At 36.9% G+C, this 26,918-nt stretch overlaps 1 long non-coding RNA gene across 1 annotated transcript in view; it reads left to right on the forward strand.

Moving 5' to 3' along the window:
- Positions 1–2,884: 2,884 nt before the first annotated feature.
- LOC132654549 (uncharacterized) overlaps positions 2,885–26,918 on the forward strand; it is a 63,231-nt gene continuing 39,197 nt past the window's right edge. Inside the window, exon 1 of the long non-coding RNA XR_009592177.1 lies at positions 2,885–3,243. This is a non-coding gene — a long non-coding RNA (uncharacterized LOC132654549). The remainder of the gene's footprint in view (positions 3,244–26,918) is intronic.

Here is a 26,918-nt window from a genome sequence, read left to right on the forward strand (position 1 = left end):
CAGAGGACAGGCCTGGTTAGACAGAGCCCAGAGAGGGGAAAATGACTACTTTCAGGCAGCGATGGTGGAATGCTGATAGTAGCACACAGCACCCAGGCAGCAAGCAAACAGCAGGTGTATTTGGAATAAGAGATTTACAAACCTTGGTAAGTGAGAGGGGTTTTGAGGGCGAGTGTGTTCTATTTGCTGGGGTGATGGGGTCAGTGGGTCAGAGATATTTGATTTACATGTAGTGGAACAATGCCTCATTTCCCATAGTAGCATGGTCCTATCACAAGAAGGAGAACACAATACTTATCCTGTGTGGGGGAAGACTATCCAAGTAGAGTTGGAGGTCACTGCTGAAGACTAAGATCCTTGTCAGGGTAGGGTATTTCTAGGAATTCCAGAAATACCAGATAGTTGCTGGATGCTTTTCCTGCTGGATGCAGGAAAGGGTCCTGCCTGGAATCTAACCTGAGGGCTTTGTGACACTCCTTCCAAAAGCTAGGTTTACCCAGATCAGGGGAGACTTTTAGAACCTTGCTGAGAAAATGGAGTCCACCTTAATAGACCAAGCACAAACAAATGGCTACCTGGAGAAAATAGACTTCAACCTAATCCAGCAAAGCTCACATTTCTGGGCCTCATTTATCGCCTCTGCATGCAATACATGTACCATTGAAACACCAAAACGTTGATATTGTGTGTATGTGTGTGAGTGTTTCTCATACATAATTTGTTTTCATTGATATGATAATGCCCACATTTTGTGATTATCTTTAAAGAAATAATAGATAAGAAATATGGTTGTAATAGTCTTACAGTTGAATACTTACTGTTCCAAATTGCACCTTTAAATTTTTTATATATTAAATATTTGGTTTATGTAAATACTAGCCGTCTGCAAAATAATGGCTGATGCATCACAGGGTGAGAATGTAGTATCATCCAAAAATTAGAAATCAACTAGAATTGTGTGAACATATGCATGCATGTCATTTAGGAGCACAGTGAGACTGATCTCTGAAGAGATGCTAGGAGAAGATGGAAAGCAGTGTGGCCATGGTTCAGGTTCTGAAGAACAGAGTGAGAGATGGGGTGAGAGGCTGTAGAATCCCTATGTACAAACCTGGATGGACTAGGGTGAGAGGGAAGGGGAGGAGGACTTCCCTTATCAGTAGACTGGAGGAGGGGCATGGGAGAAGAATAGGGAGGGAGGGTGAGATTGGGAGGAGACTAGAGAGTGGTCTACAGCTGGGATACAAAGTGAAAAAAATTGTAATAAATAAAAAATAAATAAAAATAATGTAATCCAAAAAAGTAATAAAAAGAAAGAAAAGAAAAAAAATGCTCTATAACTTGAGTAAAATTTCTCTATAGTAGAGGTTGAAATTTAAATTATGTTAGACTTAAAATAGTTGTGATATAGTTATGCATCTTAATTAACTTGACTGCAGGTGAGTTATGTCATTTAAATGAATTTGAGTGGATCTACTTTTTAGTTATTTACTTACAGAGACACAATCTAACACATATGTATTAAAAGAGTAGTGTCAACCTATTTGTCACATATAAGTCCAATAATGAAAAGACCATTCATTGTGTTTACTAATAAGATTAACAAGTCCACTGATGGGGGGGGGACCTCCTCTCCATTCATCTGATTTATCAGGTATCTTCAGGACTGGCTGCAAAGCCCTCCTCTGTGGCCTTGGAAAGGGGCACGGTGGAGATGAGGGAGGGAGGGAGGGACTGGGAGGGAATGAGGGATGAGGGATCGGGACACGGCTGGGATACAGAGATAATAAAATGAAACTGATAAAAAAAATAAAAAAAAAACTTTAAAAAAATTAAAAAAAAAGAAAAAAAAGTGTATACAGAGAATAACAGGATACAGTGGGATACAGAGTTAATAAAATGTAACTAATAATAATAAACAATAATAAAAAATTAATTAAAAGTGAAAAAAAAGATTAACAAGCTTGGCTGAACTTTATTTTTAGAAAGGCATTAAAACAGGAATTTATTTATAGTAGCTATATTCTTATCATATGAATTTAACTAAACATACAAGTGCACAGTTCTTTTGTTAAAGGCTGGTAAATACATATGGCAATGGAAAATACCTGCTTGCTTCTGTTTTGTTTTTTCTCAACATCATTGGTCTGAATTGGGTGAAACATTGACGTGTTGGATATTTCTGTTTGCTGATATGTATGAATTAATGCCACTATTTTTTTTCCAAACTAAACAATAGAAAATCTATAGTTGTTTTTCTTCTGCCTCTCACCTCTCTTTTTGGACAAGATTAAAGATAATGACCAAAATATATGCAATATTTAAACGTTGTCAGATAGTCATCATATTTATAATATTTATGAACACCACTGTCCATGGTGATTTAAAACTACATTAAAGTCAAGCCTGGGAGGACATCATGAACAGCTCTTGTTTAAAGGGCATTGTGAAGGAGAGCCTTTAATCTGATTGATGAAATAAATGGAAAGTAATCTATCCTCTATTCAACAGCTTGTTGATGATATGAAAGAATTCCTACTCGAGCAAGCAAAGCTTTAAAGAGAAAGACCTCTTTCATCCTGTCAGCCTCTCATTTTTAGAAAAAAGTTAAGTTTTTCATCATGGTTCAGGGGAGTCCTTGTAAAACGTTCATTGAAAATTTAAGAGCAATTACAGTGTCAGACAGCGAGAAAAATTGCTTTTACTGAGTGAGAGTTCTCTGACAGATGCATTGTGGGAGAATTGATTCTTTCTAAGGGATAAGTGAATTGTCATTGTTAGGCTCTTCTCATGACATCTAGCTAGATGGCATCTGCTTTGTAACAGAAGATTTGAATCAGACAACTGTACTCAACACTAGACAGTGTCTAGATTAGTTCTGCAAAGAAATGAGGCTTTGCTCTGCATGGCATCCACTGAGCTTTTAAAGATTACAGATGAGCAAGGGTTTAAAAAAAAAGTTAGAAAAATCAAAAACAAAGCTTTATAGCCACTTCAGAAAGCCTGGATGTTTAACCTGTAAGGAAGTCTGTCAAATCCTGTGGAAACCACATAGAGTAAAGATCAATAGGATGCCTACTGGCTCCATTAGCTTGGAGCAAAAGCGGGAGAGCAAGGCTGCTCTTCTGCAAGAGAAACTGCATTATTCCGGGGATTATGCGGGAACAGTTCACTTTGCAGAGAAGAAGAGAAAGTGAATGAAGATTCTTGGTTGGCCAAGACTGGAAAGAGAGGGCTTGCCAGGTAACATAACTGATGATAAGAAAGTGGCTGATTGGGAGGTGTCTCTAATTAGATGTTCATTTGCATAGAGGAATGTGTCAGTGCTACTCTGGAGTGAGGCATGAGAAAGGAGATTCAGAGAAAGATTCACAGGAACTGCTGTCACTCAGATTTGCTGCAAGCTCAGCTCACAGTTAGTACTAGTGTGCTGTTTATGCTTTTAGAGGGAAAGCATAGACTTGCTTGGGAAAATCATGCATTTTAATCAAAAGCATAACTGCACATCTCATAAATCTTCATGACTGTTCATGTATTAATTACAGACTTAGTGCTGAGCATTTTGTTAAGTAAACAGTGGTAAAAGTAATATTACTTGATATTGTAATTGGGAAAAAATTTTAATCAATATTTAAAAAAAATAAATTTGTAATATAAAATAATTTCTCTTATTTCATATTTGTTTATAATAAATGTTGTGTTTGAAGAATCTGACATGAAAAAAAACTTTTCATAAAATTAGCTATTGAATATTTTCAGTTAAATTCAACAGTGGACAAAAGTATTACACATGAGAATTTATGCATAATTTCAGCTTAAACAAGGAGCTTTGAATTGACCCAAATATCTAGTGTTGATAGAGCAGTTCAAAAATGTTGTATTAACGAATAATTGTGTTTGAAATTTGCAATAAAACTATATACATAAAATACTGAAACTTCTAATATGTGCGTTTGAAATGTTTTTCCAATGTTATCAGAATAGGCAAATTATTAGCATTTTTTCTCTCCCTGATTTCATTTATTAATTATTATTTTTTTGCACAATTAAAAGTCTTGAGAATGTTTAGGAACACACAATGCTAGCGTAATTTTTGCAGAAAAGCATTTATTCCCAAAAGTGTGGTCTTTGTCTTGATTCCTGACCTAGATATTCTTGCAAGTTCCATAGCCTTTTATCAATGTTTATAGTAATCCTCAAATAAATTGACTATTCAAGAAGGTAAATTTGAATTCCACCAGTGGAGTGCCGTTAAAATTAAGCAACATGTGAATCTTACTGCTTTCACGTCTCATGTTTTTCTTTTACTATCCAGGCACACTTGTATCAGTGTGGTGAGCACAGTGTACTTAGGCACTTTCCTACCAACTGAGTTATTGCATGTGTCATTACCATAAGAAGCAATGCAGTACTTGGTGATTGGCATGTGGAAAGAAACAATAACCTAATTAAGGAGTCATGACTCAAAATGTTTACGTGATAAATATTACAGTATGTATTATGTTTAAAAAAACTTACTTGATTACAGATAGTTGCATATCGATGAATCTTAACAGTGATATCAATGCAGAGAAACAATATGCATCAACACAAAATGCTACATCTATCAGGTATTTAAAAAATAATAGGCAAAGAAAATCATGTCTTTTAGCATCGCAGGCATGCCTCGAATATTAGTGTGATAGGGTTTTTCACTGTTAGCATATGGAACAATCTTACAACAGTATTTTATAATTCATTGTGAAAACCCAAACTCAAAGCACCTAAATAGTATTCTTGTACATAAATGCTTGCTTCTCAGTTGTTAGTAAACATTTAAAAGTATTCTCAATTCTAAAGCAAAAGCATTTTAAAAGGTGTTGGGGAAACGGTTGTGTCATGTGATCTGAGGGCACCTCAATAGTGTGAAATAGGAAACAAATAAGAGGCAGGTTCACTCAGCAACTCCTGTGAGAAGAAATGCATGAAATTAAAAAAAAATCTGATTAATGAGCACAGGGGTGCATGTGAAGTAGGTTGTGTACTTCTACTAATCTAGATTAGGGTTCTATTTCAGCTGTTGGCTCATTATACCTAAAATTCATTACTTCTGATTGTAAGTATTCATATTTTATATTTAATAATATATAAATGTATTTGTATATTAATGTTAATATACATTTGAACATCATCTCCCCTTCAAGGTGCATTTAAAAACATGAACATGCAAAATATACAAGTATTTTCAAAGAAAAATGAAATAATGATTTTAGTAATCATGGTTAAATGCTCAGGAATATGAGGCTCATCATCCCATTGAGAGAAAACATCAGTAAGTTATGGATGCTTTGTGATTCATGTCTTCCCGTAGCCACCATGGCCATCAGAGCTGCTCCCACAGTCATGCACAACCCTCAGTGTTGGTATATAAGTTTCTAAAATACATAAAACTGAACTAAAATGTCTAAAACATTAGTCCGGTTGCTCTATGTTGAATTTATGCTCGCGAGTGATATGAAAAGTAAGATATGGTACTGGGGTTCACAAAGAATGGCATCCTTGCCTCTTCAATTTTGTCACCCCCGTTGATAACGTAAAGAGGCACATGCATCTGTGTTTGTGAGACTTTGCCATCTGTGGCGACGCGTATTATTCAGTGTCACATTATGAAAGTTGCCGGGTAGCAGGCTCTTTTCAATATATGCAGAATAATTACTTTAATCTTTTCCCTGTATGAGGAAAGATAAATGCTATCTGCTGTATATACCTGATGAAACACTTATCTATTTTGATAATGAATGAATCCATTTTAAACACATGTTACACTATCCATCTTTTGTGGTTCAAGAATGGATGACAGTGTGATTATGTCTTCATGAGATAAGTAAATGTGTGTATACTTAGGACCTCTGGCTTTAAAAATACCAGCAAAATACAACTGTGCAGATTAGTCATTTTTCTTCATGTTGACTTTGAATATGGTGGCTTTTTCTGTCTTTTTGAATGTCCTGACACAGTTAATTTTAAAGAGGTTAAGTTACAGTGGGTTGGAATATACTAATAATTTATCATATCTTTATGTAATAATTTTGTAAAGTATATACCATAAAACATTTCCATGATCAAAGTTGCAGTACTTATGAGAAAAGACAGAATCAGTGCAATTAACTGGTCTGAGAATAAAGTGTTAAGATTGTAAGACACATAGGTGACTGATATGCCATCCAGTCCAAAGGTTCTAACAGAAAATTATTACCATCCACATATCTAAGATCACTGCCATCCAATCAAATAGAATGCGACTTTGAACTTAAGAATCTCAGGAAATATTAAAGTATAAGTTGAAGACATTTTTTTATCCAAAGTTAGAAACGTTAAAGATGTTTTTCCTGTTCATTTAATTTACCATATTTGGAAGCATCTAGATACACACATGTTTAAAGAACTAAAGGCTTAAAAAGTATCTTTCTTATATATTAGCTCATCATCTCATCTTAAGCAGTGTCCTTTCTGAAAGTCCCTTTCTATGCCCAGGAAGACATATCACTCTCCTCACACATTGCCTTATACATGAAAATCTGGAGCTGCTAACCAGCTACTAGCCATGAAATGAATATGGCAAAAGTACAAGATGTAAGAAGTAAATTTGTGTCAGACTCAAAACCAGACAGCAAGAATCAGAATAGCTTTAAATTAAATACACTTTTACAAAACGCTTTTCCTCATCTCCTGTTTTTATTGCATATTTTAGATATTTAAAATCGCATAGTCACGAACACACTGTGATACCTTCTGACCAAACCTAGTCACAGTGCATCATTCACCATAGCAAGTTGGAGGAGAAGACAAGAGGCAAAATGCACACAGGTTGATAATCTGTTTATAATACAAGTGGAAGATACAAAAAGCTTACATCAAAATATATATTTGGATGGGGGTAGAAAAGAAATTACTTTAAATACACAAAGAATAAATTTTTACTCTAACTTTTTATTTTGAACACAAATTATCTGGTTTAATTTTACTTAAGATGATGCTTTCCTTCTCCTGGAATCAACTGGTTATCTTAGCCCCTGTTTGACAATGGACTGGGAAATGATCAGCCCAAAAATAGTTTAAACATTGAGCTTTCTCTATTTGAGCGGTTTTGTTATCTTTCTATGTTGCAACGGCATGCCACCGTGGGGATTTGCTTTCTCAAAATGATTAAAGAAATGAGAAGATAGAGGAGAGCAACTGGCAACCCTGGTGATAACAGGGTGTCTCCATGAGTTATTTTTAAAGTTGGGATGACACTTAATTGCTCTCTCAAAAACACATTGTTCTGTGTGACATGTCTTGTAGAGCATGAGATTGACAAATTATGTGTAACATTGAGAAATTTGAACTAATCTTTTCAATGAAAAAGTGTTTAATTAATGACAGTCTCAATATACTTAAATGATATATATTCTCACGTTAGAGAGTTTCAAATATGTTTGCATGCTGATTCAAAAAAAATGCAGTTATTAAGAATTTCTCAGGCATTTTATGGTCTTTATTCAATCTCTTATTTCATAGTTTAATTAAAATTACATTGGAAATATTTTTATATTTTTAGTTCATTACAAGTTTGTAGCCTAAAAAAAGAAAAGAAAAGAAAAACAACTTATACCCATAAAATATACAAAGCCCCAAAGCATTAGATCGTCATGCAGGTGGCTCTGAACTTCTTAGAAAACCAAACCAAAGTGTTTCCAAATTCTACAACTTGCCATAGGAACATTATTAAGTTTAATTTTTTAAATTAATTTATTTTTTAAAATTACAATTTATTCATTCTGTATTCCAGCTATAACTCCCTCCCTCATCTCCTCACAATCCCACCCTTCCTCCTTCATCTCCTCCCATGCTCCTCCCCCAGTCCACTGATGGGGGAGTGCTCCTCCCATTCCATCTGACTCTAGCCTATCAGGTCTCATCAGGACTGGCTACATTGTCTTCCTCTGTGGCCTGGTGAAACTGCTTCCCTATCAGGGGGAGGTGAACAAAGAACCAGCCAATAAGTTCATGTCAGAAACAATCCCTGTTCCCATTACTAGAGAACCCACTTGGATACTGACATGGGCTACGACTGAGCAGAGGTTCTAGGTTATATCCATGCATGGTCCTTGGTTAGTGAATTAGTCTCGGAAAATACCCCTGTGTCCAGATATATTTGGTCATTGTGAAGCTCCTGTCATCTCCAGGTCTTACTAACTCTCCCTTTTTTCATGATTCCCTGCACTCTGCCCAAGGTTTGGTTATGAGTCTCAGCATCTGCTTTGATACACTGCTAGATAGAGACTTTCTTCTGATGTCTATCATGTTTGCCATTTTGAATGAGAATTAAGCCTCTTCCTTGGGGTTCTCCTTGTTTCGTTTCTTTAGGACTATAGATTTTAGTATGATTATTATATATATATATATATATATATATATATATATATATATATAGCTAATATCCACTTCTAAGTGAGTATATACTGTGTCTTTCTGCTTCTGTCTTACCTCATACAGGATGATCTTTTCTAGTTCTATCATTTGCCTTCAAATTTCATGATTTTCTTGTTTTTAATTGCTGAGTAGCATATTTTCTTGATTTTTAATTGACAAGCCTGCACTGTTTGTAGTATTTGGTCTGCATAATAAATGTCTGTTGAAGCAAGTAAGTAAAAAATATCCCCATGTAAATGTAGTAAGATGGCTTTCATTTCCTATAATTTTAACCCAGTTTCTTTCAAAATTCACATGGAAATTGCTGTCTACATTTTGTATTTTATTCATAAGTCTAAGAGACATTTTCTGAGGCTTTGAATGCACTCTCCTACTTATATCATGTTCTTATTTTAATAACTCTAAATGAGGTTCAAAGAGAATATTTCTTGTCTTTGTCATAAAATCATTGCTTATAATTCTGGACAAACAAATTATTTACTCAGAACAGTCATGGACAAAGTGATATAAAAATGTCTAATTATTGTAACTTTACAGCTAGGTCTAAGTAAAATAACTTTATGCTTGCCCATTAAATGGTCATTTAAAAGTAGAAAATGATGCATAGGTGATGCAACAATTTAATCATTTTCTACTTTTAAAATGACCATTTAATGGGCAAGCATAAAGTTATATGTAGTGATGAGCAGTAAAGCAAGTAGCATTTACATAATTTTGTGTACTGATGGTATCAATAATTTTTGTGGATTTCAAAAGAACATGGATTACTTATGATGCGACTTAAAAAGAATTTTAACATTTTTTAAAACATCTCTTGAAACATAAATATGTTACTTTACAATCCATACTGAGAGAAAATATGTATTGGGTTTTGAAATGATTTTTTTAAACAATGGGGAGCAAGACACTCGGAGTTAGTGGAAGGCAAAGAAGTGAAAAGGAGTATATGCCATTTTTATAGCTATTTCCTGAGTAGCACAGGAGATTTTGCAGACTTACTGTACCAGAATTCTTGCAATGCATTACACAATATCCATGAAGCTCTCTTCTTGGTTGCAAGCTATTTTGTGGTCTTGATGGCAGAACACTTAATAGGTTGAAAGTAGAGCCATACTGAAATGGTGCTATTTGCAGTCATTCTCAGTATGGAGAATGGTATTTTCTAAGACTATATGTTCAATCATTTCTACTCATACTCTTGAAATTGGGTTGAATGAGAAGGTCCATTAACTTGGGTTTTTGATCCAACTTTTAACATTAAATTGGATTGGCAAACTATATATATGTTCAGATACAAAAGTGAACAAATGGAGATTTTAGTGTACCATGACTCCAATACGAATCAACAACAGAAGTGGATTCCAAAACAGCAAATGAACTCTAGTATTTAGTGACCTCTGTGGACTACTTAGTAAGTTCTAAGTGCCCATACTTTAAAATATATATTTGCATCTTGGGTCATGTCTAAGGATAGTGATGAGACAAATGAGACAAAATTAATGACTTAGAATTAGAAGCAGAATAAAATTGAAGCCTTTTCCTAAATTGAGGACCGCTGTGAGAACAAAGGGTGAATACCGTAATGCGATAAGCTCGTGTGGCTGAACTAAAAGGAAACAATGAGCAGCGCAGAAGCCACATGTAAAATGCACATGTGTGTGCATGTGTACATCCTCCCCCCACACACACACAATCAATCAAACATCCTTTTAGCAATCAGAGCACTCCAAAGGCAAAACATCTTTATTAGGAATTAGAAAATCTCTAATGTTAGTGAAACTTGGCATGAGGTAGAACTACATCAGACAATTATTTCAGGGATATTATTGAAAAAAATAAATATTTCATATAGAAAACAGAAGACTCACACTCCTACTCTATGCTAGTCATTTCACAATCCCTGTAAGAAATGGATGGTCAGAGTCACTGTTAGGTTTAATTCATAGAAGTAAGAAGAATGTGTTGGAAGTTATCTGACTTTCCCTGGAACACAGTGAAACAGTGAGTCAGAATTTAAGCCTAGGAAGCCATGACTCAGTCAGGACAATCAAGCTCGGTTGGTGAATCCAAGATGCACAGGGCAATTACAGAAAATCAAAGCTGCTCAAAAAGGAAGACACGGTTGGCTCCAACTAGGAAGAATCTCTTGCCAGCAGTCAGTTTTGTACACTGGTCTTGTCTCTGCTGCCTAGGCTTTGATGATAGAAAAAAAATTGTCGTAGGATAGGAGATGAAATGAAAGAAAGTAAGTTATGTACCTGAGTAGTTTTTCTCCTTTAACCTAAGCATATTAAGGTAAAATGTTTCATGAAACATAACTATCAGGCTTAATTGTAACTTGGTTGTAACTCTCTTGGTGGAACCCTTGCCTAATGTGCATTTTCAATCTTCATCAATGCCAAAGCTAGGTGTGGAGGCGCATGCCTGTAATCCTAATACTGGGGAGTTGGTAGTTGGAGGTTCAGAAGGCTCAGAAGGTCATCCTCTCTTATAAGAAGTTTGAGGCCAGCCTGGGATATTTGAGCCATTGTTGAAAGAAAGAAAAGGAGGGAGAGAGAGAAGGCAGGAGTGTGATGAAGGAAGCAAGAAAAAAAAATAAAAACAAATAGTATACCTGCAGTCTGACAACAGCAACATGAAGATCCATATGTAAGGTTGCCCCAAAGATCTTAGCTTATACAAGGTAATAATAAGCCTGCCTTCCCTACTTTTCCAGTGTCCAAAGAAAAGATTTCATATTATTAACCTATCAAATTTCATTTGGCATCACAGTAAAGCAAATATGAAAACAAATTTATGTGTCCTGCAAGCTACTGCGTCATTGAATAATAATAGCCAAGGGTCCGTATATAGTCAGCATGATTTATGAAATATTTTCTGTACTAAGTTGCTAAAACAAAAAAGCAGAATGTACTCCCAATTCATAACACACACACACACACACACACACACACACACACTCACACACACAAACACATGAACTTGGTGCTGACTAGTTTTTGAGTTAACTTGACATGGCCATAGCCATTTGTAAAACGGAAACCCCAACTGAGAAAATGCCTCCACCATATTAGTCTGTGGGGCAGCTTGTGGGGCTTTTTCTTGATAAATGACTGATGTGGGCAGGCCCAATTCACTGTATATGGTGCCAGCCCTGGGTGGGTGGTCCTAGATAGTGCTGAATGATAGAAGAAATTAGGTTAAGGAAACCATCAGGAGCCAGACATTTAACAGATTCTTTCCTAATTCCTACATGAGGTTCCTCCCATGATTCCCTCAGCCGTGGACTTGTAAGCTGTAAGTTACAAAGTTAAAATAATAAGATAAAATAGTGTTTTATCACAGTAACAATAACCCTAACATGCACACAAACATACACACAAGAGCATGCACATGCATACATACACATATAACCCCCCACACACACACACATACACAAGTACAAACACACACATGCAAAAGTTAGGACCTGAGTTCAGTTTCAGTAACCAGGTCATTCAGCACACAGCAGCCTGTAACTCTCAATCCAAGAGAGTTCTGATATCCCGTGGCGCATGTACACGTGTTCATACCCTGCCCATACAGAAGCACACATATGTACACATATCTCCACAGAGAAACTCGTGAATGTATACTTACCCAACATAAAATGCATATAGTCAGCATGATTATAAATAGAAATCATAAATATATAAATCTTGCCAAGAGGAAAGAGAACTAGGAAAGACTGAAGAAGATACTTCCAATACAGGTCTGAAGGAGAATGTACTTACAAATGGGAGAAAGGGGATGGAATTGTCTAGGCTAAGAAAATCAGATAAGTAACAACTCTAAAATCTACAAACATGAATAAAATTTAAAGGCCAGGAAATAGACAAAAACATTGGCTTCTCAATGAACAGGGTACTTTCCTATATTTTATGTTCTCATTTCATCCTTGTTGAACTTCGCGGCAATTTAATTATGAGTTTATTTATCTCGGTGGAGACTGTACACTTAGTCTCTCTGTGTCACTCACAGTCCTGAAAGGCTTTGCCAATCCACATTTGTAACTCAGTGATGGCTATTATGACTCCCGATTAATACAGACAAAAAGGGAAACTCACACTGGTGTTTTCTGTCTTGAAACAAAATGAATTTAGGTCATTTTTAGAGCCTTCATACTAAAGAGAGTTGAATACTGCCTAGAAAATATTTTATACAAGAAATATAAACTATGTAAAGAACTATAGCATACACATATCATCCTCTCCCTATAAGCGAATTACAAACTTGTTCAAAATTGTACAATTTGAATTTCTATGCTAGAAAACAATTCCACTCCATCCACTTTTGAGAGAGTGGAAAATCCCACTAGGTCATAAATTCTGATAACTCAATCTACCATGACGACTCAGTGCTGTAAGATGTTCCTCCCCGTGTCAGACCAAACAGGTTTCAATTGGCCATCCTCCAAAAACTCTTGCCAAGACAGGGATGATCACACTCAAGTCAGAACATGGCACCCTCAGACCCACTGCACTCGGCTCCTGAGAAAACATCTATACTGGTCAGGTAGGAGAGGCTGCTTGGAAATGGTCCACAGGAGAGGCTGATGGGGACTTGTCATGAGGACGAATCCAGGACCATTTCTCATATTAGTAAGAAGGCTTGCTGCTGAGCACTAGAAAGACCTTCAAATTATGAAATGAGAGATCAAATAAGTATTCATAGTAACTCGAAAGAGAAAAGGAAACTCAATATCACAGCTCCTGGAAGCAGAGAGACGTGGAAGTCACTCCAAAACAAGGGTTCAAGTCTTGTTTTGTAAAAATTCAGATGAATTGTTTAATTGTATAAACTTTTTAATAATTTTATTATTTTTATTACAACATATTCACTTTGTATGCCGGTTGTAGCTCCCTCCCTTATCTCCTCCCAGTCCCACCATCTCTCCCTCTCCCCATCCCTTCCCTTCCCTATGTCCTTCTCTTAGTCCACTGATAGGGGAGGTCCTCTTCCTCTACTTCCCCTACAGCCTATCAGGTCTCATCAGGACTGTCTGGATCCTCTTTCTCTGTAGCCTAGTAAGACCACCCCACCAGGGAGAAGTGATCAAAGCACAAGCAAACAAGACTGCCACTGCTCTTCTTACTAGGAAACCCCCATGAAGACTGAACTGCCCATAGGTTACATCTGAGCAGGGAGTTGAGTTTCTCTCTATGCATTGTCCTTGGTTGATTCATCAGCCTCTGCAGGGCCTTCTGGGCCCCAATTTGTTTGCTCTGTTGGTCTCCCTGAAGAGCTCCTATCCCCTCTAGGTCTTTCTGTTTTCCCCTTCTTCCATAAGATGACTTGCACTTTGTCCAAAGTTTTGCTGTGAGATTCAGCATCTGCTTCAATACCCTGCTGGGTAGTCTGTCAGAGGCCCTCTGTGGTAGGTTCCTGTCCTATTCCCTGTTGTCATCTCATTCTTCTAATGTTGCTCCTGTTTTCCCTTCTGAATGAGGATTAAGCATCTTCCCTGGGATCCTCCTTGTTGTTTAGCTTCTTTAGGACTATAGATTTTACTGTGTTTATCCTATATTATAAGGCTAATATCCACTTAGAAGTGAGTATATACCATGTGTGTCTTTCTGCTTTTGACTGTACCCACATGACTCTGAGCTTTTCTCTTCAGCTTGTGGAGGTCTACTCACTAAATCTCTGGGGTATGTACCATCTTCTCTAGAACACATCTTCTCTAGAACACCGGCCCTTCTCTGTGTTTTGATGGCTCTGTCTTTTCATATGCTTTGAGTTCTTATCAGCTTTTCTAGAGAGCATTTTTGAACATGCATCCATCTTCAGAATCTAGGTCAATGCCTTTCCATAGTCTGTGGACATCCTTCATCAGCGTACCTGTCCATGATTACTGAGGGAGTTCCTGTGTCTCCCATTACACTGTTATCATAATAGCAGAGACAGGTTCCAATGTGCTTTAATCTTAAATTCCACCTCTGAGAGCAGCCATAAACATTAAAGAGAACAAGCAAATTGATGGAAAAGATCAGCCTCAGTGAAGAAAATACCCCAATCAGTAGTTCTTTAAATGATAATTTTAGACTTTCACATTTTCATTAAGTACAAAGTTTTCAACTGCACTGATTAAGCACATTAGATCAAATACTATCTGATTTATTTTTGCTGTAAAAAGGTGGAGATTTCTAGAGTTAGATAAAGTTCCTACCCACTCTAAGATAAATAAGACCCAAAGCTGGCATTTGGACTTAGGTGCACAGGATTCGACTGACAAATTAGCAATTTTCTTTTTAGGTTTTGGGTCCACTGACAAGACTGAGGTATTCTTGAGACCTTACTGCAGTTAAGAAATGCATCATATGACTTAAGTCCAGCAGCAATTGCTGTCTTTGTTTTATTGGGGCTTTAGATTCACCATTCCACAGTTAAGAATACTTTGGTAAGTCAGGCCACAAGAATATCAGCATGAAAGTAAGGGCACAGTGGAGGGACTTAGCGCCTTTTCACTGAAATGTAGTCTGTGATTGAGTGTCTGGATCAATTGAAGACCAGATTCTGAGCAATGTGCATGTGGCGTTTGTGAAAGCAATCCTTAAAGTGGTGGAGTTGCGACCTAAGCTGCATCACAATGTCAACAAACAGCCAGATTCTGATGTCACTACTCATCATGGTGTGGTAAAGAGAATATGCGTGGCAGGACCACAGACGGAGCACCCTAGCCAGAGGTTGTGGTCTGAGGGCAATAGAGTACAGTGGTTCACCTGCCAGCTGTTGCCAGGCAGATTCCCATGATGGCAAGGACCCTGGACTCTGATTACTCACTGTGCTTGGTGGAGAGTATTGCAAACAAAACTTTTTTTCTTGTCTTTCATAAAGAAATCCATCGTGAGGTTCTTCATGGAGACACTAGAGAAGAGCATGGGTGTCCAGTTGCCTAAGAAACAGAATCTTCAGAGATTGATGAAGCAGGCTGGGGAGTAAATCATGACTAATGGACCAGGGGAACCTCAGAGAAGTCTCCTTACTGTAATCCTGAGGAATCTGATACTTAGAATGTGCACAGCCCTGCTGTATACGACAGCCTTTAATCCAGCTACTGAAATCGTAATATGTGGCTGTTCCTATGGGAAATGTACTTCAAGTGTAAAAATGTTGGGCTCCAAAGGGCCAATAATACTTTTCAGTATACAGGATCAAAAGAAATATATTTTCAAAACCAATTTCACATGTTTTGTATTTAACTTTTTTTAACTATTATTATTTTATTTTATTCATGGAGGATTTAACAATTGAGTAACATTCTTTATCCCCACTTCCTTATAAACATTTTTATGAGCTTTTTTCTTTTTTTACTTTTTATTTATTAAAATTTATTCATTTGTATCTAGGGAAGGGTATAGGCAGAGAAGAAGGAGGGAGGGTGAGACTGGGAGGAGACATGGGAGGTGGCTACAACTATATTTAACTTTTAAAATCTGACTTCTAGAAAATTCAAATCTACAGATACAGCTTTTCTTTGTGGGTGATTATCTTTTTAAATTTGTTTTGACTAACATGCATATATCTTATTTATCAATGGGCTCAGTATGATATTTCAGCACATCCATGCATCATGCCCAGGTTAAATCTAGACCATACTTGCTTTCAATGTCCAATAACCATCACTATATATCAAGGTGAATTTTTCTAAAATTTATGTTTTACCTTCTGTGTCTAATATATAGAAGTGTTTTATGGCATCATGACATACATTTTCTTTTTCTTTTCTTTGTTTTTTTTTCCGTCATCACTTCCAGTTTTTTTTTTATTGTCACTTTAAAAACATTTATTCTCTCATACAATACATCCTGACTGCGTCCTACTTCCTTCCACTGTCACATCCCAGCATCCCACATCCCCCTCACCTTTCCCCCAGATTCAGTGCATAATGATGCAGTAAGATTAAGAACAAACCTTCATATCAAAGCTGCATGAGTCAACTCAGTAGGAGAAAAAGGTCTCTGAGCAGACAAAAGAGTCAGACTCTGGCACTTATGGACACCTGATTTTTGTCAAAGATGCCAAATCCATTCAATGGAAAAAAGACATCTTCAACAAATTGTACTGGTCTAACTGGAAGTCTACATGTAGAAAAATGAAAATGGATCCATATTTATCACCCTGCACAAAACTAAAGTCCAAGTGGATCAAAGACCTCAACATAAAACCAGACACACTAAACTGCTTAGAAGAAAAAGTGGGGAATACCCTTGAACTCATTAGCACAGGAGACAACTTCCTGAACAGAACACCAACAGCACAGGCTCTAAGAGCAACAATCAATAAATGGGACCTCATGAAACTGAAAAGCTTCTGTAAAGCAAAGGACACTGTCCTCAGAACAAAACGACAACCTACAGGTTGGGAAAGGATCTTCACCAACCCTATATCTGACAGAGGGCTAATATCCAGTATATATAAAGAACTAAAGAAGTTAAACAGCAAAAAAATCAAGTAATTCAATTAAAAAATGGGGAACAGAACTAAACAGAGAATTATCTGCAGAGGAATATCGAATGGCAGAGAAACACTTAAAGAAATGCTCAACCTCATTAGCCATTAGGGAAATGCAAATCAAAATGACCCTAAGATTTCACCTTACACCCAGCAGAAAGGCTAAGATCAAAACCTCCAGAGACAACATATGCTGGAGAGGTTGCAGAGAAAGGGGAACCCTCCTCCACTGCTGGTGGGAATGTAAACTTGTACAGCCACTCTGGAAAGCAATCTGGTGCTTTCTCGGACAACTAGGAATAGTGCTTCCTTGAGACTCTGCCTTTCTATTGCTGGGAATTCCACAAAAAGATGCAAGCTGAAGAACCACAACAGGTACACAAAGCACCTGACTGCTGCTTCTGTGAGCACCAATAAGCCTTAAGCCGGGACTTTGTTGGCTGTGTTCTCCTATTGTCCCAGGATTCTTTCAGACCCTCTTCTGAATGGTTCCTCAAGCTCCATAAAAATTTGACTCTCGGGCTCTGTATCTGCTCCCATTAGCTGCTGGAGGAAGCCTTTCTGATGGAGACTGGGGTAGGCACTGTTGCTATGAGCATAGCAGAATATCATCAGGTATTATTTCATTGACTTTTCTTTCAATCACATCTTTAATTTTACTTTATGTATAAGAAAGAGGTAGAGTCTAAGTTTGCAATAGATTACATATAAAGTGAAAAATCTTTTTTTTAAGTCTGTGTTTTGGTTGTTTTAGTTAGCAGATAACATTGGTACACATAAAGTATGCATTGTGTTCATTCTGTATCAGCATACAGTTATATAATAGCAATCAGAATAAACACCATTCCTGTCACCGCAATTACTTAGTCCTTTTCACTACAAATATTAAAATGAATATTTTAGACATTATAAAAATTCATTGTTGAGTGCAGCTTTATCATCATCATCATCATTTATAATTTATTCACTTTGTATCTCAGTTGCTGGCACCTCCCTCATCTCCTCCCTGTTCCATCCTCCATCCCTCTTAGCCCTTTATCCATCTCTCCTAAGTCTACTTGGAGGGGAAGTCCTCCTACCCTACTAATCCTAGCCTATCAGGTCTCATCAAGACTGCTTGGATCCTCTTCCTCTATGGCCTGGCTAGATCTCTCCACTACTAAGAAGTGAACAAGGAGCAGCCAACCAAGTTCATGTCAGAGAATATCTCTTCTCCCCTTCCTAGAGCACACACATGGAGACTGAGCTATCTATGGGCCACATGTGCACATGGGATCTAGGTCCTTTCTATGCATGGTCTTTGGTTGATGCATCAGTCTTGGTAGTTGCCCCTGGGCCTTTCTTTATTTGGCTCTGTTGGACTCCTTGCGGGGCTCCTCCCTCTCCCTCCTGGGTCCTTCTACATTTCCTTCTTCCATAAGACTCCCTGTCCTCTGTCCAAAGTTTGGCTCTGAGCCAAACTTTCATCCCCTGCAGCATTGGGTCTTTTAGAGAACATGTTGGTAGGCTCTCATTCTGTTACCTTGCTTCCACCACTTCTGGTGTCTATCCTGTTTTACCTTCTGAATGAGAACTCAGCATCTTCCCTAGGGTCCTCCTTGTTTAGCTTTGTTAGGTCTGTAGATTTTAGTATGTTTATTCTATTTTATATGACTTATAAGTGAGTATATACCATGAGTGTCTTCCTGCTTGTGGGTTACCTCACTCAGGATGATCTTTTCAAGATCTATCCTTTTGCCTGCAAATTTCATGATTTCATTTTTAATAACTGAATAGTATTCCATTCTGTAAATGTACCACAAATTCTGTATCCATTCTTCAGATGCGGGATGTCTAGGTTGTTTCCAGATTCCAGCTATTATGAATAAAACTGCAATGAACATAGTTGAGCAAATGTCCTAGTTGTATGGTTGAGTATCTTTCAGATATATGCCCAGGAGTGGTATAGCTGAATCTTGAGGTAGTACTATTCCCATTTGTCTGAGAAAGTGCCAGATTGATTTCCAAAGTGGTTGTACAAGTTTACATTCCCTCCAGCAATGCAGGAGGATTCCCCCTTCTCCACATCCTCTCCAGCATGTGTTGGTTTTTTTTTGTTGTTGTTTGTTTGTTTGTTTGTTTGTTTTTCAATGCAGTTTATTCAGGAACATTGAACAATCCTCGGACCCCGGGGAAAGCCAACCCACAGCTTAAATAGCCTCTGGGTAGCCAACCCAGGCGTGCCACGTGGGCAATGCAGATAGGTCCACATACATGGAAGCAAGCCAGATCCTCAGCCTTAGCCAAATGTGGAATGTTGTTTTTTATCTTAGCCATTCTAATGGGTGTAAGATGGAATCTCACAGTCATTTTGATTTGGTTTTTCCTGGTGGCTAAAAATGTTAAGCATTTCTTTAAATGTTTCTCTGCCATTCAATATTCTCTGTTGAGAATTCTCTATTTAGCTCTTTACCCCAATTTTAATTGGATTATTTGCTTTGTTGGTGTTTACCTTCTTGAGTTCTTTATGTATTTTGGATATTAGCCATCTGTCAGATGTAGGTTTAGCGAAACTAATTCCCCAGTATGTAGGCTATCATTTTGTTCTCTTGAATATTCTATGGAATAAGGCAAGGAGCCAATGAGGAAGATATCCATGTCAACCACTAGCTACCTGCCCACACACAAATGAGAGCATATACAAATGTGCACATACGTCCATACACCACATACTCGAGACTACAAGCCCTTAAGCTTATATAAATGAATAAGTAAATATTTTTCAATTGCAGTATCTAAGGTAGATTTTTTTTAGTTCTTTAATTAAAATTTTTATTTTTTTATATTATTTACAGTTTATTCACTTTGCATCACAGCTGTAACACCCTCCCTCAATCCCTCCCTATCCCACCCTCCCTCCCTCATCTCTTCCCATGCCTCTCTCTAAGTCCACTGATACGGGAGGTCCTCCTCCCCTTTCATCAGACCCTACCTTATCAGGTCTCATCAGGGCTGCCTGCATTGTCCTCCTCTGTGGCCTGGCAAGACTGCTTCCCTCTCAGGGGGAGGTGATCAAAGAACAGGCCAATCAGTTCATGTCAGAGGCAGTCTCTCTTCCCCTTACTAGGGTACCTACTTGGATACTGAGGTGCCATGGGCTACATCTGAGCAGGGGTTCTAGGTTATCTCCTTGAATGGTCCTTGGTTGGAGTATCAGTCTCAGAAACGACCCCTGTGCCCACAATTTTGGTTCTGTTGCTCTCCTTGTGGAGCTCTTTTCCTCTCCAGGTCTTTCTATCTTCCCATTATTTCATAATACTCGCTGCACTCTACCCAAAGTTCGGTTGAGCTCAGCATCTGCTTTAATACATTGTTGGGTAGAGTCTTTCAGAGGCCCTCTGTGGTAGGCTTCTGTCCTGGTTCCTGTTTTCTCCTTCTTCCAATGTCCGTCTCATTTATTTCACAAGTTAGGATTGATCATTTAAGGTTGATTTTGATCATTAATAGTTTTTGTTCGGTTAAAATTGTTAGTTTGCAATATCAATTATTAACACAGTATGATCACACTCTTTAGCATTTCCTCACAGATTAAAACTCTATATGACACAACCATAATATACAACTGAACTGGACTCAGAACACAGAAAATTATGTACGCAAGATTGAGTTTAACACGAGCCTCGGAGTATTTTTCGTGACGTGATGTTAATATTCTCTCCGATGCTTGACCTCCTTGATAGAATTTGAGTACTAAAACTAAGCACCTTACTTCACCTTGACAGGGAAGCCTTGCCAGGTCACAGAGGAAGAGGATCCAGGCAGTCATGATGAGACTTGATAAGCTAGGGACAGATGTTAGGGGAGCAGGGCTGCCCTTTTACTGGACTAGGGAAAGGGCATGGGGAAGAGGGGGAGAGAGGGTAGGACCGGGAAGAGATGAGGGAAGGGCTACCATCTGAATATAAAGTGAATAAATTGCAAAAAAATAAAAACAAAACAAACAAAAAGAAAGAAAACCTTCTATAACTATTTCTCTTTCATGCCTAAGTATCCCTTCCAACATATACTTGTGAGATCAGAACCATAGCATAACCAATGCCATAGATTTTTGTGATAAAATGACCTTTAGCGAAGTGGATAAATAACACTTTTTTCTCTTGTATTTGATTAAGATGGTGTTGTTAATTGTATACAATTAATGATACTTAACATCAGTGTTATAATTCTGTAGCATTGATTAAGAGAATACTAATTCCATATTGAAGTGGCCGAGAAGGCAACAACTCATTGTTGAAAACCTCTTGCCAGGATGGAATATAATAGTTCATGCTTAGTGAGAAGTCACAATGTTCAATTGTTTTTAAAAAAACACAGACAAATAAGTCATTGCAACACTAAACTGTCACTCCAGTACGTATCATGTAATAGCGTACCTTACCAATTTTGTCGTATTGTATGCAGTTACTATTTTTTTAAATAAAAAGCACAAACTTCTGAAGCTTCTAACATTCTTTTTTTTATTTTCAATATATTTTATTATATATATATATACATAATTAAATATGTAAATGCATTACATAGAACTACATACATATATAAATAACACATAGTTCTACATTAGATGATTTCCAGTTTTTTTGTTTTTTTTTAATTTTTTATTTAACTTTTATTAATTACACTTTATTCCTTTTGTATCCCTCCATAAGCCCCTCCCTCCTCCCCTCTTGGTCCCACCCTCCCCCCCCCTTTCTGCATGCATGCCTCTCCCCAAGTCCACTAATAAGGGAGGTCCTCCTCTCCTTCTTTCTGATCTTTTTTTTTTTTTTTTTTTTTTTTGCTGGGAAACTGCCTGGTCATTCTTTTTTTTTTTTTTTTCAATGCAGTTTATTCAGGAACATTGAACAATCCTCGGACCCCGGGGAAAGCCAGCCCACAGCTTAAATAGCCTCTGGGTAGCCAACCCAGGCGTGCCACGGGGGCAATGCAGATAGGTCCACATACATGGAAGCAAGCCAGATCCTCGGCCTTAGCCAAATGTGGAGTTATTCGTGACAGAGAGCACTCACCATCGGGAAGGTGGAAGGCGGAAACTAGCTCCATCTTTAAGGCATAGCATTCCGCAGCTCTCTACAGTTCCCCCTTTTTGTTTTAGACGCATCAGGCAAGAGTAGAGGTCTGATCTCTGATATTAGAAATAAATTGGGACTTTGTACAGATGTTCATTTAGGTTCATCCACCCAAAGAGCATCAGACCCGTCCGATACCTTTTTCTCAGAGGCGGGACCTGGGGCATCCACCCACATGCAATCAGACATGCTCTTCTCTGGGTCCAAAGCGGATGACCATGAGTGCAGTGCTTAGCCTCGCATCCATGAATCATCTGAAGGAATGGGCGGGCATGGGAGTATTAGCAGGCCTTCTTGTGTTGGTCTCCTTGGTTTGCCTGTGGTATATATGCAAGATTAGAGTCTCACAACAGTGTGATGCAGCCATGATCATTCAGGCCTTTACAGCCATTGAAGCAAGACATTCTCCCCAAGCATGGTTGGATACCATAAAAAGCTAAAATGATACGCTCAGGATGCGAGGCTTCTAACATTCTTAAGAGACACAGTCTTGCAGGAAACATCCTCTTCCTTTGGCTCTTACAATCTCTCAGCACCCTCTTCCACAACATTTTTCAAGCTTTGGGTAATTGTAGATTAAGTTGTTCTTTCTGCCTAGAACTGTTCTGGTTCCTTGTAGTCTTCTGTGCTTCTCTATGAACTTCAGAATTGTCTTTCTAGTTGTGAAAAATTGCCATTTAAATTTAAGGAGAATTGTGTTGAATCCGTAGACTGCTTTTGTTACAAAAGCCATTTCACAATATTAATTCTGCCTATACATGAGCAAGGGGAGATCTTTCTATTTTCTATAGTTGTCTTTGAATTTTTTGTCTTAACTATCTTAGTGTTTGCATTGTGGAGGTCTTTTTGCTTCTTGCTGAGGTATATTCCTGAAGCTATTGCAAATCAAATATTTTTCTTAATTTCTTTATGGCTTTGTTTGAAATACTGACAGCAACTGACATTTGAATGCTGAAATTGGACGCTGTCACTTTCCTGAAATTATTCACCAAATCTAAGAGTTTTCTAGATAAATTCAAGGAGTCTTTAATTACAAGATCATCTCATTTTCAAATATATTTTAATTCTTCATTTCTGCTCTTTGTAGCATCTCTTTATGTTTTTATTAATTACAGTTTATTCATTTTGTATCCTACCTGTACCCCCTCTCATCCTGTCCCAATCCCACCCTCCCTCCCTCTTCCCCCAGTCCACTGATAGGGGAAGTCCTCCTCCCCTTCCATCTGACCCTAGTCTATCAGGTCTCATCAGGACTGGCTGCATTGTATTCCTCTGTGGCCTGCTAAGGCTGCACCTCCCTGAAAGGGAGGTGATCAAAGAGCCAGCCACTGAGTTCATGTCAGAGCCAGTCCCTGTACTAGCATCTCTTTTAAAAGCTTTAAAATCAGTCATTAATCCATGTCAGTGGTCACATTAATTCATATATATAACTACATTGTCTTACTTATCCATTCTGTTTCCCCTACATCCTCTAATCTTATAACATTCTAAGAAAAAATACATTTCTTATAAAGTAACACAGAATACTAAGCTAAGCTTTTCAAAATGTTTACTCAGCAAATCTAAAATGGATGGAAGCATAGTCCTTCCAAGAAATCTACCTAGCTGCCTGTCTAAGGGAATACCGTAAATAGAGAAGTGTGAAGAATCTACTCCCATTATACAACAGTCAGTAAGGGAACAATTATGACTTAGAGCCATCCTGTGCACCACATATTTTCACTAAATTCTTAATAAAATTAGCCCATATTAAATAAAATTTTCTGATAATTATTTCTATACTTGTAAGAAACTTGTATGTCCAAAACTTCAGAATTCCATTTAAAATTTCTCTTTCTTTCTTTCTTTCTTTCTTTCTTTCTTTCTTTCTTTCTCTATCTTTCTCTCTCTCTCTCTCACACACACACACACATACACACACACAAAGGAGAGATGGACATAATGAAGCTAAAGTAACCATATTTTGGGTGTCTAAATATCAAATAATTCTACTTCAAGAGAAAAATTTTCCTAATCCTGGGCTTTGAGTTCAATCCAACATGCTCTCTTAACACTACAAATAATATACAGATGGAGAAATAGACATTAGAAGAAACTGAACTATTTTAAAAAAGACAGGAGAACACTAAAAGGAGAGTGTAGAGAACAAAACTGTGATGTGTGTGTGAGTGTGTGTGTGTGTGTGTGTGTGTAGAAATCTAGTCTGCACAAATTTACTTAGAAAACTGAACAAAGTGGAAAATTTCAGTTGACTTTTTCACATTTATTGCATACCTTATTTAGGAAAATCTAATATTTTTATAGTTGATATTAAAGAAAATGGCACAATATTGAAATATCTGGTGTCATTTGTCTTTATCATAGGGTAGTTCAATTCTTCATGATATGAGTAAATACCACTGTTATTTCCATAAGCATGAGTGCTAATTTTTATTACTGTCTTTGAGGATAGCAAGTATGCAAAAACACAGTTGTCTTCGGTTTTCTTTATATATAAGGCACTGAAACTCATAATTTTTACTTGGTGATTTTACTTCTATGTATTTGCCATGTAAACACCCCAGATAGATATGTTCCAATAAAGTATGTTAGTAGAAGTGTTATATAATGTCAAAGGAAAATAAATTTGGACAAATCCAGTGCTTAAAACAATTATAACACAGATTTAATGGCACATTTTTAAAAATAATATTTCTAACTATTATGATGTATGAAATTTACTGACTATGAGACAGGAAAAGAAACAGAAGTAGCATCTATAACTCATGCTTTTTTATGGGTATAAAAACTTATTATTGCATATTCATTGTTTAAAAATGGATTTTGTTACATTATTTCCATGCTTATATATCGTATTTTCTACTTTAACAAAGAGTAAAGTTCAACATTTCTAAAACTTTCCAGCTCTTATTCTATTGTATTTTATATCACTCTCTTTCATCACAACTTTCTAATTTCTAAGTATGTTTGAAGAGACAAAGAAAAAATTCCTAATAACAGCTAACTCTGTATCATGGTGAATTAGTTCTGAAGATGTTGACATTGCTAATATTCAACTGATATCAATATCCATAACAAATGTGATATCCATCTAAAAGCCACCTTAGAAAACAGTGACATTCTAAGTATTAATACTGTATCAATTGATACCCTACTTTCATTGCTACTAATAAACCATCACTGTGAATCACAAAATTGTTACGTACATTTTAATTCACATTGTCTTTCTAAAACCCAAACTTCGACTCTTATCTCCATATTTCTTTAGAATTTGAATTTAAACTCTACCATCTTTCCAGGTATGGTTTTCTTCAGCAAACCTCATTTTCTAGTAACTCATACCCTTTTCCCACCAAAGTAAAAATACAAATAGCCCACACGAATTCAACAATGTTTAAAAGGGGAAAGTATTGAAGCAAAATGTTCCAAACTGTCAAAAACATATCACAAACACAAAAGCATCTCCAGAGACAGATTCTCCTTTACTTAACTTAGTCCAAGTTTTTAAGAAACAGATAATGCCTCTGCTATAAAAAGTTACCGAAAAAAAAATTGGTCGGATAAAGGATGATTGGAAAAATTACTTTATAACACAATAATGATTCTGAAAATACAAGCTGACAAAGAATACAGAACTAAACTCTGTGTATTCAATTCTTTATGACCACAGGAGAGGCCAACCCCTAAACAGACTATATCAAAATGGTCTTTCTTCCCAGAATCAAGCCATTAATCAAGATGAGATCCAGTAATAAAAAGTGTCACATGATAAAGTTAAAGAAAAATACTATATAATCTTTTCCATTAGATTCCCCCAAAAGACTCTGACAAAATCCATGAATCATTAAGTAGCCCAATGTTTTTAATGCACTGAAATGAAGGCACTTCCTCAACACAATGAAAAGAATCCATCCTGGTCCAAAAGACAATGTGGGCCTTGACCTACAGCCACAGGAAGACACCATTACCATAAAAAACTGGCTTGAGGTTAGCTTAGTGAAACTTGGAGAGGAAAAGGCAAAATAATTATTTGCAGATGATATGATGTTAGATCTACAAAATCCAAATGTTTATAGGGCAGAAATAGTACAACATTTAAACTCCATAATAACAAACCATGCACATAGCAGACCCAAGATACAAAGGTTATCTTTGGCCAGTAAAATTGTTAATATTTACTCTTTTGTACATTTATTCTGGAATTTCTTGATGTATGCCTGCTTCCTTAATAATATATACAAAAATATGGAAAATATCTAGAAATGACAGAAGTAGACTATAAAAAGAAGAAAATCATTCCTCCTCTGCTAAAAATCTTAATGAAATTACATATAGACTTTCATGTATGCGCTTAACACACACACACATGCACAGATCACATTAAAAATATCTCTGTGTGTGAATTTATGTTACAAATATTTTATAAATTATAATGTTGACATCATTTATTGTAAGAATTATTTAATATAAATGTATAATTTTGTACCAACCATGTCAATAATTTGATACAAAGTCTTAATGAAATTTGAATTGTTTCAGGATTTAATTTAACAGTGAACATTCTTACAGGTTACACTTTTCATGAACATGAACATTATGGCGCTCAATAACAAAGTCTTAGAAACTCTAAGACAGCTTCAAGTGCAATTAGGCTCAACAGCTATGTGTGTACACTTCCCATTTTTTGTGTAAACACATTGAAGAATGAGAATCCTGGGGCATAGCCTCTTAGTATGCTTTTCTTTGCTCTGTCTCTTCACAAATGAATCCCATACCAACACTGAACACACTCACACAGAAACATACACACACCACCACATCACAAACACACAATTACAGAGACTTACATGTCTATTTCTTTAGGAA

This window comes from Meriones unguiculatus, chromosome 6 (assembly GCF_030254825.1).
Source record: "Meriones unguiculatus strain TT.TT164.6M chromosome 6, Bangor_MerUng_6.1, whole genome shotgun sequence".
In the NCBI taxonomy this organism is placed as follows: Eukaryota; Metazoa; Chordata; class Mammalia; order Rodentia; family Muridae; genus Meriones; species Meriones unguiculatus.